At 41.9% G+C, this 12,498-nt stretch overlaps 2 protein-coding genes across 15 annotated transcripts in view; one reads left to right on the forward strand and one right to left on the reverse strand.

Moving 5' to 3' along the window:
- The window catches only part of Trmt2b (tRNA methyltransferase 2B), a 93,459-nt gene extending 89,955 nt beyond the window's left edge, over nt 1–3,504 (forward strand). For all 13 annotated transcript variants that reach the window (XM_042268851.2, XM_042268855.2, XM_076562207.1 and 10 more), the window contains one exon: nt 1,653–3,504. The gene's annotated coding sequence lies outside the window, so the exon portion shown is untranslated. The remainder of the gene's footprint in view (nt 1–1,652) is intronic.
- Nucleotides 1–7,948, reverse strand: part of Arl13a (ARF like GTPase 13A) — a 33,304-nt gene extending 25,356 nt beyond the window's left edge. For both annotated transcript variants that reach the window (XM_076562210.1, XM_076562208.1), the window contains exon 1: nt 7,780–7,948. The gene's annotated coding sequence lies outside the window, so the exon portion shown is untranslated. The remainder of the gene's footprint in view (nt 1–7,779) is intronic.
- Nucleotides 7,949–12,498: the final 4,550 nt, after the last annotated feature.

The raw sequence follows: 12,498 nt of genomic DNA on the forward strand, positions 1-12,498 counted from the left end.
GATGGAGGATGGAAACAGCCCTAAGTTATTGCACTGCCTCCCTCTCTTGGCTTTACTCTTCTGCCAACACCTTTGTAGATAGTCCTTTTGTTAAATTTTCTACTAATTACGCTAATTTGAGCATACCATCTGTCTCCTGGCAGAACCCTGACTGATGCAGATGAAGTCTTAATTCTCAAAGAATTAGAATACAATGAAATAAGTCTAACAGAATATGACTAAATATGATTCAATCTGTCTTTCTCTGATTAATCTGGGCTCTTGAAATGCTTTCAGATAATCATCAGATAAGACAAGAACTGTAGTCTTCAGAGAATCATAGACATGCAAAAGTGTCAGTTCACAGAATACTAATAATAACTAGCACTTATTCGTTGCTGACTCTTTCCATGCATTGTGTTAGGAATGCTTTGTGTTCAGTGTTTCCCTTGCTCTCCTCAGCAACCCTATGAAGCATGCACATTTATTTTTGAGACCGCTTTTATGTATCCCAGGTTGGCTTTTAACTTGTTATCAATATGTTGCCAAGGATAAATTTGAACTCCTGACCCTCCTGCCTCTACCTTTCAAGTGCTTGAATGACAGGTGTGTACCACCACATCCACCCCATTCTGTGACCTTTAATGTTCGTCGTGTGGCTTTCAAGCCAGAATCTGAAGACAGTATTGTTTGTTTGAGACAAGGGCATTTAAAATAAGTCAGGAAATGGGTGGTGTAATGCTTATAATTCCAGTACTTGGAAGGTGGAGGCAGGGAAATTAGTTCAAGGCCAGACTCAGTTACATGAATTTGAGGCTAAAATAAGATATACAATGAATCTGTCCACCCCTACGCTGCATGCAAAACAAAACTAAACAAAACAAATCTAATGGCTCAGTGGTTAAGAGCACTGGCTGTTCTTGTAGAGAACTTGAGTTCAGTTCCCAGCATCCATATGGTGGTTCGCAACCAACTGTAACTGCAGTTCCAGGGGATCTGATGCCCTCTTCTGTCTCACTGAGCACCAGGCATACACACAGCAGACACATACAGGAAGATACACACACACATTTGAAAAAAAACTTAAAAACATCTTCAAGGGGCTATCAAGATGACTCAACAGGTAAACCCCGAGGACCTGAGTTCAATCCCTGGAACCCACAGAGTGGAGAGAACCAACTTCAGCAATTTGTCCCTGACCTCCATATGCACACAGTGGTGCATGCACTTACACAACACACACACACACACACACACACACACACACACACACACACACACACACACAGATTAAACAACAACAACAACAACAACAATGTAAAAGGAAAAACCCCAATACTCTAGCGTTTTCAGGAAGCTAAGGGAACCTGGAGGAGGAAGTGGCCAGCATTACTTCTTTTGTAGAAGCTTGCTGTGCCCCACCTGTTTCTATTTTTAATACGTTTAGAGGTATTGATTCTATTATTTTATGTCTGTGAGGGGTTTGTTTACATGTATGTATGTGCCAGGTGCCCTCAGAGATCAAAAGAGGATGTCAGATCCCCTGAGACTGGAGTTATAGACAGTTGTGCTGGGAATCAAACCTGGGTCCTATGCAAGAGCAACAAGTGCTTTTTTTTTCTTTTTGCAACAAGTGCTCTTAACTATCTGTTTTTGTTTATTTGGTCTTGTAGTGACTCATCACATGAAGAACCTTGGGAGAGGTTTGGACGGCAGTCCTAGGACCATTGTTGCAGCGACTTTGAACAAACCAAATGAACTCCTTTGAACTTCAGATACCTCATCTATGAAATGGAGATGGTGCAGGGCGAGTATCTCTCATCTGAAATACTTGGGGGCATGAGAAGCAATACCCAAGAGTAGAAACAACCTATGCAAAATTGTCTCTTCCTGTTAACTCTTTTGGGCCTTTCTGGTAGATTTTCAATTGTCTGAAGAGTTTGGGGAAGCTAAAAACAGTTACCAAGTAACCGAGTAATAACCACAGTGGGTCTAGGAAAGCAAAGATCATACCTTCTGTTTTCCAGAATTGTGTTTTCTCCTGGAGGCTCTTTATATTAAAATCTGTCCAGAACTTAGAGTGTTGATCCACTCAGTGGTACTTTCTAATTACACAAGAGACTCTTTACATCTTTTTCGTTCCCTGGTTTGGGTTCTGTGTGTGCAACTGTCGCCAAGATCCAGTCAGACATGACTGGGAAGTGCTGTGGTTCAGGTTCAGGTTCAGGTCGACACTCACCCACTTATCAGTGTTTCACATTACCCTGTTTTGTTGATATCCTTAAGCAGGTCAAACTCAGTTTTCCTGACCAGGGGACAGAAAGTGAGCATGTGGAAAAAAACGTTTACAGCAACCATGTCCTTTACCTTCCTATAAAAAAAGATTAACCTTTTAAATCTCTCCAACTCACCAGGCTTCTATAATGGGTTCTAAGCTTTGTAAGCCTTAGCTGCTGGGGAGAGTTAATGACTGTGCACACACACAAGCCTCTCCTTCTTAGAGATGAATAAACGTAACTGGTTCCTTGTCCTAATTCTACATCTCTCTCTCTCTCTCTCTCTCTCTCTCTCTCTCTCTCTCTCTCTCTCTCTCTCTCTCTCTCTCTCTCTCTCGTGTGTGTGTGTGTGTGTGTGTGTGTGTGTGTGTGTGTGTGTTGTGTATAGATGAGATGGCTCAGTGGGTAAAGCCTAATGATCTGAGTTCAATTCCCAGAGCTCATATAAAAAGCCAGATGCAGTGATGTGCACGAGTATCTCAGTACTCCTACAGTGAGATAGGAAGTGTGCATAGGACAATCACCTGGAAGCTCACAGGCCAACTGGTCTGGAGTGTGCAGTGCAGCAACAACAGGCACAAGAGAGACCTTGCCCCAACAAGGTGAAAACAGAAACACTGGTAAGTGGGTGAGAGTGTGGACCTGAACCTGAACTCCTGCGGCACTTCATGTGTGACTGGATCTTGGCAACAGCTGCACACACAGAGCCCAAACCAGGGAGTGAAAGAGATGTAAATAGTCCCTTGTGTAATTAGAAAGGACCACTGATGAATTGCTTGGATCAACACCCTAAGTTCTGGACAGATTTTAATATAAAGAGCCTCCAGGAGAAAACACAATTCTGGAAAACAGAAGGCATGATCTTTGCTTTCCTAGACCCACTGTGGTTACTACTTGGTTACTTCGTTTCATAGCATGCACATTACCAATGGAGCCATTACCTCACCATGAATGCACTTTCAATTCATGGGTAACTATGTATAATTTTTTCAAGAAACTACCAGATGTTCCCAAAGTGGTTTCATTATTTTATATTTCCATCAACTGTATATAAGGATACCAGTTTCTCCACAGCTCCAACAACTGTTACCAATCTTGACTATAGCCATCCTGCTGGATTTTAATTTGCATTTATTTGGTAGCTAGCTTGCTTGATTGAATGATCCAATGACTGATTGATTGTGGGAGAGCATTTGAATACCAGCTACCTATATTCATACTGTTATTTCAATAAACATTTTTAAATACACATATGCTCAACATTTTTGTGTATGGTGGCTCACCTGTAATCTCAACACTTGGAGGGGGAAGCAAAACAAGTTGTGAGTTTGAGGTCAGCCTGGGCTGCACAATGACTTCCAAACCACCCTTCGATATACAGCAAGATTCTGTACCCAAAATGATAATTTGTGGGCCAGAAAGATGGTTCAGTGGGTAAAGGCACCTTGTCAAGTCTGACAATATGAATTTGATCTCCAGAACATACATAGTAGAAGGAGAGAACCAATTCCCTCAAGTTGTTCTCTGACCTCTACTCCTAGGAGCTTGGTACATGTGCTGACACCCCCCCAAACACTTTATTATTTGTAAATATTTATAATCAACAATGAACAAGATAAAGATATTAAGGAGTTCAAAGAGTGTAGTGAGCATTTGTCCTCTTCTGGATCTTGTCTACCACCTGAATTCCATTAATTATGGGAGAAACTCAACAGATCTTGTTACAGAGCAAATCCCCCTGACAATCACGACACAGGTATGGGACTTAGATAAACTGAATCCAAGGATGTATTCCTTGAATTGAGAGCCAGTGACATACAGCAATACAAAACCTTTGTTTGAGACCATAATAAAAATGTGCCTCCTAGTTCTCCAAATGCAGGGTGTGCAATTAACCATGGACCTAGTTGTTATGATCAAAGTTTGCTATTTTGCTCTGAGACCACATTGACTCCATCAATAACTGAGCAAGCAGGCCCACTTCTTAGACGTGTAGGATTGTTCCAATAGGTGACTTTGCATTTTGGACTCTGCATCAACATGGCGAATAATTTTATTAGACTTGCACTTCAGTCTAATACTCTTTCTAGCCAACGGTCTTGCCTTCCCTCCATCATAAAGCTGAGACTTATATTGCAATCCAACAGCTTTCCCAGTCACCTACAGGGTCCCATATTATTTTCTGTCATAGGATTTTCCATCAACAAATCTGTTATATATCACATCCGTCCTGGTACCTACTCCTCAGAGGACCAGAGTGTAACAGTAGATGCGGCAGTAACAGTGGCTGTTAAGGTGCTGGCTGTGTAGCTATTTAATACACTCTCAATACAACTTTCTGCTCCCAAATAGTTAGCAATTTCTGTTGGTAACAACCATGAACCCTCTGGTTTATACAGGAAAAGGATAAAGGCATCATATTCTATGATACAGCATGAGAAGAGTTAGGACAGAATCTGCGAATCTAATTTGGTCTTTATGTCTACCCAAATAAAAGAACTCCAGCTTGTGTGGAATTGCTAGTCCACTCTCACCACCAACTTTCCAGGTCACCATAAAGTGAAAGACTCATTAACATCTCTCCAACTTACCACTTCTGAGGCAACAGTTCTCACAGTTGAATTCCCATGAGATTCACTTGAGGGCAGGGGAGGACTAATGGCAAACAGCAGAGCCTAAACTATCAAATGAAGCAGGTACTCAGAGAATTATATTTAGTAGACAATTGCCCATTTAAAAAAATGTCTTAGGGATACTGGCGCAATGCATTTCTAAAACAGTTCCATCGTCTTATCATGCATTTCATACAGGTTTTGACCCTTCTTTTGGTCTGGGCCCAAGTTAAGACTGACTTAATTCTATATGCAAGGGTCTGTCTCTGACACCAGATCTCTTGATGTTCTTGGGCCACCCACAAAGAATATCACCTCCAAGTATAACAATGAAATTGTGCATATATTTTCACATTCTTGCTTATTGGGCACACTAAACACTTGTTGGACCTAGAGATGCTTAGCTTAATCTTTTTCTTTCTTTCTTTCTTTTTTTTTTCCAAGATGGGGTTTCTCTGTGTAACAGTCCTGGCTATCCTGAAACTCACTTTGTAGATCAGGCTGACCTCAAACACACAGAGATCAATGTGCCTCTGCCTCCCAAGTCCTGGCATTAAAGGTGGGCAGCGCCATCACCCTGTGAGATGCTCGATCTTAATGACAAGGAAGGACAAGTTTCAGCAGCGCCAAGAGGAAACAGGGACTTCTCCTGGACTGCATGACATAATGTGTGAATTACAGATTAAACAACAGAAACGATCACAAATCTTGGCTCACTATTATATGGTGTCTTTAGCGCCACTGGCTCTCCTACTTGGCTTTACTTTTTGCCCTCGTTTGTTTTCTGATGCTGTGATAAGCGCCATGACCAAACACAGCTTGAAGGGAGAAAGGGGTTTATTTCACTTTACAGCTTACATTCCTTCACTGAAGCAAGTCAAGGCAGGAACTCAAGGCATGGACCTGCAGGCAAGAACTGGAGCAAAGACCATGGATGGATGCTGCTTATTGGCTTGCGCCTCAGGCTCAAGTTCAGCTACATTTCTTATACATCCCAGGACTGCATGCCCAGGGGGTGGTGCCACCCCTACTGGGCTGGGCCCTCCCACATCAATCATTAATTTTAAAAAATGTCCTATACACTTGCCTATAGGGAATCTGATGGAGGCATTTTCTCAATTGAAGTTCCTCTTCCCAAATAACTCTGGCTTGTGTCAGTTGACAAAGAACTAACTAGACACTTCGGAAAACAAAACCAAAAACATCACTGTGTTTCTTCTAAAATGAATATCATAAGCACCATTTACTGAAAGCTAATAACAGAGAGTGAGGTTTATAAAGACATAAAGTTTATAGCCAAAAACTGACCATGGGTTAATACACTCATTGAGAAGAACAATTCACTTACTGTTTAGTAGATAATTGTATGTTAAATTAAGTGAAACAGTATACTTTGAAATACAACTCATTAAGCAAAAAGTCTAATGTTCAGTTATAATGTGCTGAGCATGAAAATTAGCGTGTTAGATGTTAAATTTTGTTCCGTGTATTTTATTGGTTCTATTATACAAATTGGAATAGTGTAGAGTTCTTTAACTTAAACAATATTAAACCAACCTTGGCTGAGAGCGTAGCATGTGCCAGGTAGTATTGTAGACCCTGGATGAACTAATGTAATACTTGCAATGCCCTCATCGTCTAGGAGCTATGATGGGCTCCAATTTTAGATGAGGGACTGAAAGCACAGAGAGACGCTTGGTTCATCTCTCCTAAAATAGTTCGGATAGTAGCACCGAGATTTGAACCCAGGAAGTCAGGCTCTGCTTCCTGGGTCCTAGTCACTGAAAACAGAAAACTGTATTGAAAGTGAAAATACGGCTTGTTAAGAAACTTTAGTGATCGGTTTAACAATTCCAAGGATGTTAGTCAGAAAAGTAAAAACAACTTCGAAGCACATAGCCGAACACAAAGCTCTCTGCTTTCCTTGCTCCAACTGTTAGAGTGTACACCTTCCCGCTTTCTTAAGCTTCCCAAGACAGCTCTATCAGCCTGCCTCTGACCTGCTCCCAAACCAACTAACTTGTAGGATCGATTCTCTATTTTAGGATGGTTATTATACTCAAATCTATGGGCGTGCGGGTGGTTCTGCCTCCACGAATTGATCCACCTCTTCCAACCTAGCTGGAAAAGTTCCCTGCCTTGTTTTCTCCTATCCCAACACCATCCATCCCTTTAGGTCAAGCCCAAATTTCTGCTGCTCTGTAAGACTCAAATTCTCGAGCTTTTTCTCCCCTTCCAGAACAATTAAGCTTCTTCTGTCTGATGCCAATTCTTTTGATATTTAACTGATCTCAAGAGTGCATGCTTTATTTCCCTAATTAGCCTCACAGATTTCCCATGAGCAGTGAGAGCTGCACTATCCATTATGACATGTGGCTATGTAAATTTAAGCTAAGTAGGACCCAGTAAAATTAAAATCTCAATTCCTCGATCACATTAGTCACACTTGAAGTACTCAGCAGGCACATGTGTAATTAGACAATGCAGGTAGAGAACATTTCCATATCATAGAAAATTCCAGTGGATAGGAGCAGAGAGTCTGCGCCAGCTGTCACCATTGCACCGATCCTTTACATACTCTCCCTGTAAACATTGTTCTGAACTGAAATGAGCATCCTGAGCACAAAAAGTGATTTTCTTTAGCTTTTATTCCTATTCCTAGTACACCAAGAAGGGAACGCAGAAGATAAATCTCAAATGTAAATATCATTCAGCATGTCTAATGAAATCTTAAAACCCTTGCCTTTTCTCAATGCTCATCCTCCTTGAGCCCTCTCCTACATTTGCCAATATGTAGAATAGACTTGCATCTCCTGAAAAGTCATCTTTCTTTGCTGTTGCCAAGATCCAGTCAGACATGACTGGGAAGTGCCCAGGAGGTCAGGTTCAGGTCCACACTCTCATCCACTTACCAGTGTTTCTGTTTTCACCGTGTTGGGGCAAGGTCTCTCTTGTGTCTGTTGCTGCTGCACTGCGTACTCCAGACGAGTTGGCCTGTGAGCTCCCAGGTGATTGTCCTACGAACACCTCCTGTCTCACTGTAGGAGTGCTGGGATACTCATGCACATCTTTGCTTCACTGGCGTTTTAACCACAAAACCCTTTTGAACAGCAGAAGCATTTAGAATTTTGAAACACGAGAGATACTCCCCCTGCACTATCTCCATTTCAAGGTGCGGGATCTGAAGTTCAAAGAAGTTCATTTGATGTGTTCAAAGTCACTGCAATAATGGTCCCAGGACTACCAGCATCTCAGCTGAAATACTTGGGCATGTTTCATAGTTTTTCTGATTTTGTAATAGTTACGTAGACTTTACCAGTTAAGCATCTCTAATCTTGAAATCTGAAATTCAAAATGTTTCAAAATTCTAAATGCTTCTGCTGTTCAAAAGGTTTCAGATTTCAAAACTTTTTGGATTTATAGTACTAGCTCTTTCCTAATCATGGTTAATATATCTAAAAGGTGTTGTAGGGTACTTGGCACAAGGGATAAGTAAATCAGTGGTCATTGTTTTTGTGGATCTTTATCCACCAGCTCCTTCTGTCTCTTCTAAAGGACTATTTATAGGAATGCCAAGGGGTGGAGCAAAAGACTTTCCCCTAGCACAGCCAAGTGTAGACCCTTTCCAGTCACCTGGTAACCATACATGTGTCAAACAATCCTCTAATGCAGCCCTGCTGGGTAAAGCAAGCTCAGATGTCACTAGGAAACCTTTGTGGGCCTCTCCAACTCCCCCTTCTTGATATAATAAATAGACTGTGCCTGTCTGAGGTCATTCTTCTTGATTAATTTTACTTACATACATTCAGGAAGCTATCAAGAAGAAAGTTTCCCATCTTTGGCTACCAGCCTCTGGCAAGAGTGGGTGCAGAGTTTAATTCAGCTCTGATCCAGGTCCCTACTAAGGGCTTGCAAACATCCACAACAATCTCCATAGCTGTCATACCTTCCAATAAAGGAGTAGAGGATAATAAAGATGGACTATCCTTTTTTGGAATGGGTGTAAGATGACCACAGCAGTCTTAGCTGCACCAAGCCCTTTTCTAAATCCATGATGGATGGATTCCTTGTTGCTTTATAGGGAGGAAGGAGGACACACAACTGCATGCGCACCCTCTCTCTCTTGCAATTTGATCACCTGTGCCACTTAGAACACTACTGGCAAGGAAGCCATCACCAGATATGCCCACCTCCTTCCAGTTAGAATCAATAGCCAAAGTGGAGTTTCTTCATAATTCACTGAATCTGTGGTATAGTTCTATTGGCAAAAGAAAGGAATGGATACAGTCCACGATAGGCAAATACATTGAGAAGGAAAGTAGATTAGTGGTTGTTTCGGCTAAGAGAAGTTAAATGTGGAATGGGTGTTTAATGGGTATGGGTTTCTTTGGGAGAGTGATGCAATATTCTGGAACTAGATTATTGTAATGAATAAATGGCTTTGTACTGAGACTTCTAAACTGGCACTTTATATGCTATATTATGGCATGTGAATTATATTATAGAGTTATTATTTTAAAAATAAGTAATATCCATTATGTATTTTCTCCTCACTGACTTCCACCAGGCAATGTAAATAGAGCTTGCCAGCTGCCTGGCAACATCATCCCTATTTCCATGCTACATTTTGTGAAAGCATTTCTTTCTCTTCAAAGCTAATTTAGATGTTCACTTTAACTAATTTTTTTCCATTATAAGTAGATTTTTTAAAAAGTAAAATGCCAGGGGTGAGGTTGTAGAGTGACCACACTTGTGTTTTGATTTCAGGCTCAGGTCCTATCTCTGAGTGATACTAATGAGGGAATAGGCTATACTTTGAAAAGCCAGAGTCTTTTTCCTTAAAGAGTGTATAGAAAAAAAATAAAGAAAAAAAAACAAGTCCTAGAGGATACATGATTGATTTTTGCCTTAGATCTCGTTTACGGATCCTGAAGCCCAAACTGAGCATTCTATAGAAGGAAGCCATCCTTCTATTCTAGCTATTGGCTTTGTCTACCCATCACCTCCCAGAGACTAGTATTCTATGAGTGCTCTATCAGCCACCCACTGCTGATTACTCTCCTCCCTCAATTCTTCCCTTGTGGGTACCATCTACTGCCCTTATAGCACAGCTCCTGGAAGGCTTATGAACATTCTTCTTCTAGCTGCAACTGCTTGGAATGTTCAACACTATTCCCCAGCATTACGTAGTTTGAGGAGTTCTCAGTACTGTGAAAATGCCAAGACCTTTTAGACAAGGTGACTTGTAGACTCAGTCTTTTTTCATGCTGAATTGGGAGTTAGATGTTGATAAGAAGCCATATCTTCAGCCTGCCCCTTTTTCACATTTCTGGTGCTTTACAGAAGGGGAAATAGACCCTGAAACACAACCTAGAATTCAGAGGACCATATATAAGCTTCACTTAACTAGCTCTTTTTTTTACTCATCTATTTATTTACATCCCAGCCACAGCCTCCCCCTCCACAGCCTCCCCTCCCAGTCCCTCTCCCTCATTACCCTTTCTCATCCACTAATCTCCTCCTCTTCTGTCTCCATCCAGGAAAGGGCAGGTCTCCTATGAGTATCAATAAACATGGCCTATCAAGTTGCCATAAGACTAAGTACCTTACTATGTATTAAGGCTGCCAAGGCAACCCAGTATAAGGACTAGGATCCCATGAGCCAGTGAAAGAGTCTGAGACAGCCCCTGTTCCTGCTGTTAGGAGTCCCACAAGAGGACCAAGCTACACCACTGTAACATATATGCAGAGTATCTAGGTTAGTCCCATGCAGGCTCTGCAGTTGTTGGTTCAGTCTCTGCAAGCCCCTATGAGCCCAGGTCAGTTGATTATGTGAGCCTTCCTGTGGTGTCCTTGACCTCTCTCACTCCTAAAATCTTTTTCCTCCTGTTCTGCATGATTCTTTGAACTGCACCTAATGTTTGGCTGTGGGTCTGTATCTGTTTCTATCAGTTGCTGGATGACACCTCTTTGATGACAATTGGGCTAGGCACCAATCTGGTCACAGGAGATGGCCATTAACTAGCTCTTTTACTTAACTACCTCTTGAGAGATCTGTAGAGATTTGTGCTTTTAGTGAGGAAGGGCTTTGGGGACCTTGAAAGTCTCATGACTATCAACATTTTCAGTGTCCCTTGTCCTAAGACTAGAGTTGACCATAGAAATTGACTGATAGCTAATCTTGGTTGTCAAATTAATAGGATCTATATTAACCTAGAAGACAAGTCTCTGGTTTTGCCTGTGAGGGATTATAAAGATAAAGTTAATGAGGTGCAAAGAATTGCCTACTGTGGGTGATGATAGCATTCTATGGTTGGGGTCCTGGATTGAATAAAAAGGAGAAAGTGAGATGAATGTGGACATTTATCACTCTTTGCTTTCTGACTGTAGCTGCTCTGTGGCCAGCTGCCCCCTGCTCTTGCTGCCGTCATGGACTGTATCCCTGGAACTGTGAGCCAAAATAAACCCCTCTTCCCTTAAGTTGCTTTTGTTGGGTATATTATCATAGCAATAGGAAAACTGACATACCGATGGACCTAAGAATATTAGAGACAGTGATGTTCTCAGTTAGTTTCTTCCAGTAGGGCAAAGGAACAGGGAAATAAGAGACCAAAGGATTTAGTGACCCAGAGCGCCAGAGAGTCTTAAGACTGAAAAGAGAGAAGCTGGTTGATGAGAGGAATCAGATGGCAGGAAACTTACAGGTTTATAATAGCCCTGGGGGCGGGGAATCCAATGAAAGTATAACAGGAGTCCTACCCTTAAGATCCTATAATAATTAAGTTGGGACATAAAAATGAATACACTTGAAATAATTCATAATTTGAGACTAAAATGTCATGCTGACACACACACACACACACACACACACACACACACACACACACACACACAAAACACCAACCAAAACCCCAAGTCTGCCTGAGAAGGGACAGATCCATGGACTGACAGACATCCTCTGGGAGCTGAGTTGGTGACTAAGACTGCACATTCAGCTGAAAGACTTTGTGCCCTAGCCATAATGACTACGGCTACAGCATTTGGAGTAGAGTCTGATTGAGTCCTGCCTGACTTCATGGAGGAAGTAACCGGGAGGACTCTTCATCATCCCCTTGTTCATCATCACTGTCATTGAGAGTCACACTAGACATTCCTTAGGCATTCTCCTTATATTCACACTCCTGTTGGGAAGGCAGAGCAAACAGAGTTGGAGGACTGACTCATTCAAGAGAGTATGTGTACAGACAGCACAAGAAAAGAAAATGAGGGTAGAGGGAGTTACACACGGCTTGACAGGGTTAGAGGTGACCCTTGAAAGATTAGAGCTGGGACTAATGGAGAGAGGGATGAAGCGAGCTGTGAATGGCATCTACAAGGCGCAGAAGTGGAGGTGAGCAGGCTGAGTATGGCTAAGTGAGCAAACCTGCTGGACTGGTGTAAAAGGTGTGTGGCATGGCAGCGTGGGTGACTCAAATTATAGAGAAGCCGTAGTGATTACAGATAGCCTTGGTTGTCAGACAGGCCAACTAGTCATTTGGGACCCAAATCGGAAGACTGTGGAGCTATGTATTGGGGGAGTGGTTAAGGCATGGGGCAGAAGGCAGAAAGAACACTGCAATTTTATGCTACAA

The sequence above is a fragment of the Peromyscus maniculatus genome, chromosome X, assembly GCF_049852395.1.
Source record: "Peromyscus maniculatus bairdii isolate BWxNUB_F1_BW_parent chromosome X, HU_Pman_BW_mat_3.1, whole genome shotgun sequence".
Lineage (NCBI taxonomy): Eukaryota > Metazoa > Chordata > Mammalia > Rodentia > Cricetidae > Peromyscus > Peromyscus maniculatus.